The 7,252-nt window shown below is 42.1% G+C and overlaps 1 non-coding gene across 1 annotated transcript; it reads right to left on the bottom strand.

Annotated features, from left to right (window-relative positions):
• Window positions 1-219: 219 nt before the first annotated feature.
• Window positions 220-345, bottom strand: LOC138093305 (U6atac minor spliceosomal RNA). Its single transcript, XR_011146040.1, has one exon. It is a non-coding gene; the product is annotated as a U6atac minor spliceosomal RNA (small nuclear RNA).
• Window positions 346-7,252: the final 6,907 nt, after the last annotated feature.

The raw sequence follows: 7,252 nt of genomic DNA, 5'->3' as shown, positions 1-7,252 counted from the left end.
AGAGAATCTTGATGTGATTTATGTCAGTGAGTGTTCTGCCTATGTTTTCCTCTAAGAGTTTAATAGTTTCTGGTGTTACATTTAGACCTTAATCCATTTTGAGTTTATTTTTGCGTATAGTGTTAGAAAATGTTCTAGTTTCTTTCTTTGACAAGTGGTTGACCAGTTTTCCGGGCACCACTTGTAAAAGAGACTGTCTTTTCACCCTTGTATGTTTGTAATAAACCGTGCTTAGCTGCCACAAAGTAGGAGGCAATGCCTTAACCATACACATGTTGTCAGGCCTGAGAGCCTCTTCCATCCTCGTCAAGGGGCGTGCTAACCTTCTCTCCTTTCATACAACACTCTTCTGGGGTTTTTATCTTGTGCCTTCATCTGGGACATATTCTTCTGCCATCTCATTTTATCTAGCTTTCTGTGTTTGCATATTCCATTCCACAAGCTTCAGGGTTGTAGTTCTTCTAGCTTCTGCTCCTTGCCCCCTGGTCAATGAGGCTGTCTAGAGACTTGTGCAAGCTTCCTCATGTGAGAGACTTACACCCACTCTCTGATGGGTGGATTTGGGTCTTGTCCATCTAGTGAGTAGGGCTGTGTCTGGGTCTGTGTTTTTTATCAAGCAGTTGTTTATTCATGGAGACTTTCAGCAATCTGTCTGCTGATGAGTGGGGCTGTGTTCTAGTCTAATTGAATGTTTGGTCTGAGGCTTCCCAGCACTGGAGTCTACAGGTGGTTTGATGGAGCCGCCATCTTATCCACAAAGGCTCCCTTTTCTACTCATTAAAATGGCAGAAAATCTCATCCGAAGAGTTGCTGGTACCTCAATCCAAATGGAACATAATTCATAATTTCATGATTATAAACTTAAACTATAGACATTTACTTCTGTGATTGGATAATTTGTTAAGAAATCACTGGTATACCTACTTATATGGAGAGGCCATAAAAATTGTGGGTGATTTTTTTCACTCCAGTAGTTGAAATTGCTTTTGTTGAATGGAAGGCAATGAGCCAGGAATACTTTGAACACTAGTTTTACATCAGAATCACTTAGGTAAACAATTCCAAATAAACATGCCAGAACATCACCTAGGCCTAGTGAATCAGAATCCTTTAGGGACAGAGCCCAGGTATATATTGTTTTTAAAAACTCCCAGGTGATTCCAAAGTACACAGCTGATTAAGAGTCAAACACATAGGAGATAAGCCAAGTTATGTAAAAGCATGAACTGTAGCGCACTTGTTTTTTATATTCTTGCAATAAAATTATAAAATTTGTTTGTTGCCCAAGGCTAAACCTCCTAAACAGGTCTATTGTGGATATATTATGATGTGGTTACCGCCTTTCTTTGCCTGAGTGAAACTAGTATTTTTCTAGCAAAACAGCAAGAGTAATAGCCATTCCACAGAGAGAAGCAATGATTGCTGTTGTTTACCATTAACATTTATTAGGCTGTGGTAGGCATGGTAAGGCCACAAGAGAGTGGGCCAATGCATTTACAAAGGAACATGATGTGTTAGGAAAAGGTGGGGGCAAAGCTGTAAAGCAAAACATTTTTTTCAGAATAAGGTTCTTTGTGCCAGGACTTACTCAGAACATTTTACTTGTATCATCTTATTTCATCATCATGACAGTTGTGAAGGTGAGGTCTATTATTATCCCACATTAAAGAACCTGAAGTACAGAGAGATCAAGATCAGAGCTGGCAAGATTCCAGATCGTTTATGTATGGAGTCCACATGTGACCTACTATGTGATATTGTCTTTCAAAATCATGCTAGTTGACTGCTATTTGATGAGATGAAAGAAAAAGTGTGAGTTTTTAAAAATTGTTAGCCAAAGCAGTGCCATATTTAATGGCAGTTTGGAGTATGTTTTAGAGAAGCAGAAGAAAAGAATAAATATCACTGTATACCAAGATGTTGTGTTCTCTCACCCATGCACAGTAAAGCCAGTCTGAGACCACAATGTGGTGAAAGAAAGTACAGTATTTATTGTAAAGTGGTAGACAGGGTGTCCAGGGCAGCTAATGCTCAAAATATCTGAACTCCCTGAGGGGTTTAAGGAATGCAAATTTAAAGACAAAGTAACAGGCGTGGGGGGTTCACAAGGTATGTAATCAAATCATGTACAATTCTGATTGGTTGATGGTGAGGTAACAGGGCCATGTCACAAGGGCTAATGTTATCAGTTTGGGGACTTGTGTAGGTCTGTGGGCTATTATGTGCTCCTGGTCATCAAATAGTTAACTTCCATTTCATGCTGTTTTTGTATCTGTAAAACAATTTAGGAAATGTGCATCAGGTACTGTTATCTATGTATTTCAGAAAGGAACTAAAGATTCTCTGATGTTTAAATTGTTACCACTTTTCCTTGCCCAGCTGCTACATATTCACATCTTTTTATTAGAACAGATATATAGCTAAATATGGGCTTCCCAGACGGCTCAGTGGTGAAGAATTTGCCTGCCAATGAAGGATATGCACATTTGATCCCTGCATCAGGAAGATCCCCTGGAAAAGGAAATGGCAACCCACTCCTGGGTTTTTGCCTGGGAAAGCCCATGGACAGAGCAGCCTGATGAGTACAGTTGGAGGGGTCACAAAAGAGTAAGACATGAATTAGCAACTAAAACAACAAACAACAGTCACTAAATATGAGCAGAGAAAGGGGGTCAGGTTAAATGGCAGGAAACCATATATCTTGTAAACAACAGGAGTCTTTTGGCAAACAAAGCAAAGCAGAAACCTCGGACTGACAGGAAGCCATATACTTTGAGGAGATAGGTGTCCTGGAGGTAGACAAAGATAGGTGGGAAAATGCAGGAATTTTCAGCCTGCATTAATGTAACCTTTCGCTTATTCTCTCATTAAAAGGAATTAGCCTTGCAGATAAGTAGTACCCATCATGCACTGATGCGGTAACAGTTCTGATCAAGGCTCTTGTTGTTCTTCAGCCATTAAGTCGTGTCCAACTCTTTCTGACCTCATGGGCTGCAACTTGCCAGGCTTCCCTGTCCTTCACTATCTCAGAGAGTTTGCTCAAATTGATGTCCAATGAGTCTATCTAACTAGACTATCTAGTTAGATGATATCTATCTCATCCTCTGTCGTCCCCTTCTCCTTTTGCCTTCAATCTTTCCCAGCATTAGGGTCTTTCCCAATGAGTCAGCTCTTCACATCAGGTGGCCAAAGTATTGGCACATCAGCTCCAGCATCAGTCCTTCCAATGACTATTCAGGGTTGATTTCCTTTGGGATTGATTGGTTTGATCTCCTTGCTGTCCAAGGGTAAATAAGGACAAAAATTCTTCCCCTCTTTGGGAAGATAGAGCTGGGATGAAAATCAAGAAATATGACCCCCAAACCATCCCCCCCCAATGAATATTCTGCCCATTCATTTTTACACCCCCATACAACTAGTTTGCCAAAAAAGTTCGTGGTAGCTACTCATGTGAGTCTGCCCACTCTTCCCTTTTGAGTGTAATAAAGTGCTTAATAAATCCTTGCCTTTTTTTCTTGACCTCTATGTTTTATCTCTGAATCCTGTTTGTGATGAGACAAGAACTCACTCTTCAGTAGCACTTTCAACCATTAATTGTTGAGACAGGCTTTTGTAAGTCAGGGGAAGACTGAGAGACTATAGCTTTTCTACAACAAGAGGCAGGCAAAGGACACGGAAGGAAAGGTCTGTCCCAGAAAGCCCACATAGGGTCCTGCTTGGTTACATAGAGACCATACATACCTCCTTCTTCTATCACTCCTCTTGCTTTCTTTATTTCCTTTTGTATTTTCCATTTCTTCTTCCTGTATCATTTTTCCTTCTCCATTGCTGAGTCTGTTAGTCTACAGATATCACTCACATAAATTTCTTAGTGGTTTTGAGAACCCTTGGGTATGAAATAGGCAGAGGGGTGAAAAAAACAAACATTATGCCACCAAAGAAGTAGTAGTAAGAAGTAAGAGGTAAAAACATCATTGAAAGGGAAAAACCAAAAGAAGCAGAGATGTATCCAAGGTTAGCAGAAATAGAGGTGTCTCAGATAATGCTCCTAAAAATTAGAACACTAATTAGGCTGGAGGAAAGGGAAGTTGTCACACATTTGAAATGACTGAACTGAAGGGTGTGAAAGAGGTATGTGGTTAGATGCAAACAACACAGCTGTCTTTATTTCACCTCTGCAAAAGTGGAGAGTGAGGGTAAAGGGAAGCACAGTTCTTGCAGTAGGACGGAATTCAATTAATAAGACTCTTCCCCCCTAATGTCTATGAAATTACAAAATCATGTTAAAGTGAAAAGGACCTTTGAAATAATTGAGTTAGGTGACTCAAAAAAATTTAGTCACAGAACTCTTGAAACCAAGCAGGACCCAGTAGAGCCCACCCAGATTTTTTTTAAAAAAGGCTTTCCGTGTCTCCTGTTTCTTGTTTGTAGGAATGTTTCAGCCTCTTAGAGCTTCCTTGAGTTCCAAAGGCAGATTCAAACAGTTATGAGTTAGGGGAGTAAGGGGTTTAAGGGATTACAGAAACTAAGGAAAGGCAGTCAAGAAAAATAGTGCAGCCATGAGGCAGGATCCTGGTTCCTCCTCAAGGGATATACATGACAATGGGATACACTTCTGAGTTTTCCTATAGGGACTACGGCCCCCCAGCCACACCAGGTGGAGGATGATAACTTCCAGCTGGGCGTAAGCACAAGGACCCCAGACCGGTTGGAACCAGAGGCTGTGATTGGGATTTCAGGAACACCACCCTGTTACCTTACCACCCATCTCTCAGAGGAAGGTCAGACTTCACCTGAAATTTTGCCTGTAAGAACTCAGTCATGGAGAGTTTGGGTCATTAGACCATGAGCACCCACCCACCTCTCCAATCTCCTTGATTTATTGACCCTTGCAATAAGGCTTTCGCTGCTCCAGATTCTGATGTTTTGGTTTGTTTGGCTTCACGGTTTGTTGAACTTGGGTTCAACAACGTTCTTACAAATAAAACTTCAACTCTGAACTCCAAAATGTAAAACCAACAAAAGTGAATCTGCTCTCAACAAAGTGGTCATGGGCCAGTGTCCCTTTCCTCTTCGCACTCCCATTGTGCATGATGACTACCTGAGGCATGTTTAAGAAACTGTAAGTCTCAAAGAAACATAATTTAAAAATTAACAGTTTTACCCCAAACTGGGTTCACCTATTGGTAGGTGTCAAGCCAAAAGACACAAGTAAGCCAAAGATTAGGAGAAGGAAATATTTATTATTACTTGCAGCAAGTAGGGAGAACACCAAGGATCTTCCCAAAGCAGGGTGTCTCAGAATAACAAAACTGAGGAAGTTTTAAGCTTATGGTACATGCATATTCATGAAGGGGCAGAAAGAACTGAAGTGCAGAAAAGTGACAAGATTTGCCAGAATTAAATACTTGTGTGTCTATGCAGGGTGCTTCTCTGTTGTACCATGCTGCCTTTAAATCAGCAGTAGAATGAGTCAGCAAATATATATTAGTACTACTTATGTGCAGTACTTAATCCTGGATGCCAGAGTGTAAGATACAAAAGTATAAGCTGTGGGCTTCAAAGAGCTTATAGCTTGATTAAGAAAAATTGAATTAACAATGTAAAATTTGAATAGTTGAAAGAAACCAGGAGACGGGGCCTACCTGACAACTCTAAAAGGTATAAATCAGATGCCCCCCTCTATCTCTGTGACCTGAAGGCTTGGCTTGTTCTCCCAGTGGGAGCCTTTGGAGCGTACCTGTAGACCCAAAGCAGCTGTTGCCCCAGCTGCTCCCCCCAACAGGGATTTGAAAGCCTCTGTAAGGCTCCTACCTGCTGCTCAGTTTCAGATTTAGTCTGGGAGCCCTTTGAAAGTGCTTCCTGTCCACTACTTCTGAACCCATGTCCTGGGAACGAATTTGCTTTCTATGAGAAGGGAGACCCTGCTTTGCTTTTAGGAGTTCTCCAAAGGAGAGCACTTTGCTTGTAAACTCTTCAAGCCCTTTACCTCCTGGTGGACTTCCTGGTGTGGCTTCCCAGGTGGCACTATTGGTAAAGAACCTGACTGCCAATGCAGGAGATGTTAGAGACAGGGGTTCAATCCCTGGGTCAGGAAGGGACTTCCTGGTGAAGATGCCTGCTGGGAATTCTAAGGTTTGCCTGCTGTTGGATCTCTCTTCCTTTTGTCACTGTTTTGTGATGATTTTGCTACCTTATGTTGCTTGCATGTCACTTACAAGCCTGTCCTGCTTTGTGAATATACTGTTTTCGAGCAACACTGGTGGACTGATGTTTAGTTTCTATGTGCAGTTCTGTACCTTCCCCTGGGGTTTAAGCAGACCCTGCCAACAGTAGTTGAAGAGATCCAGACTCTTCTTGCTGGTGGCTTCTCCTGTTTTTAGCTGCTGCTACACTACCAAATGTATTTTATCCTTACCTGAGTACATGTGTATCTTTTAGGGCTTTACATCCACTAGGGAGTTGGAGAGTTGCCTTTGACAACCTAACTTGCAAATAATAACATGAGTCACCTGTGCCTTCCAGGCCTTGACTTTACCCTGGAAACAATATGCTCTGTGCTTAGTTGCTCAACCAAGTCTGACTCTTTGCAACCCCATGGACTGTAGCCCACCAGGCTCCTCTGTCCATGGGGATTCTCCAGACAAGAATATTGGAGTGGGTTGCCATGGCCTCCTCCCAACCCAGGGATTGAACCCAGGTTTCCCACATTGCAAGCAGATTCTTTACCATCTGAACCACCAGGGAAGTCCAAAAAGGGATAAGTGGGTAGTTTATCCTTCTGCAGGGGATCTTCCCAATCCAGGGATAGAACCAGGCTCTCCTGCTTTGCAGGTGGATTCTTTACCAGCTGAGCTACCTGGGAAGCCCAACAATATGCTCTAGGGCATTTAAACCAGCAGTTGCTGAAAGAGAATTCTGCTGTGAGGTCTTACATTCCTTTCTTACTGAGGAGGACCAACTCCTGAAGACCCAGCAAATGGGACATCTCATCACAGTGAAGCCTACTTCCTGGGTGATTTGACATGTGAGGAGGAAGTTACAGAAATCTTGTCTAGCTATTTGATGTTGAATTACTGTTTTCTAGCTTTTGGGGGCCTAGAATCTAGTCATGAACTCTTTTACCAGTCACATGAAAATAAGGCTGAAGATCATTTGCCTCAAGGGGTAAGCAACTTGCTGTGCGATGCCCATGATGGCATTCAAGGATAGGCCCTGACAAAGTTGTAGGGAAGAAAACAGCAATATTGTG

The sequence above is a fragment of the Capricornis sumatraensis genome, chromosome 16 (genome assembly GCF_032405125.1).
Source record: "Capricornis sumatraensis isolate serow.1 chromosome 16, serow.2, whole genome shotgun sequence".
In the NCBI taxonomy this organism is placed as follows: domain Eukaryota; kingdom Metazoa; phylum Chordata; class Mammalia; order Artiodactyla; family Bovidae; genus Capricornis; species Capricornis sumatraensis.
Note: the sequence above shows the minus strand (reverse complement) of the source record. Positions and strands in the feature narration are given on the sequence as shown.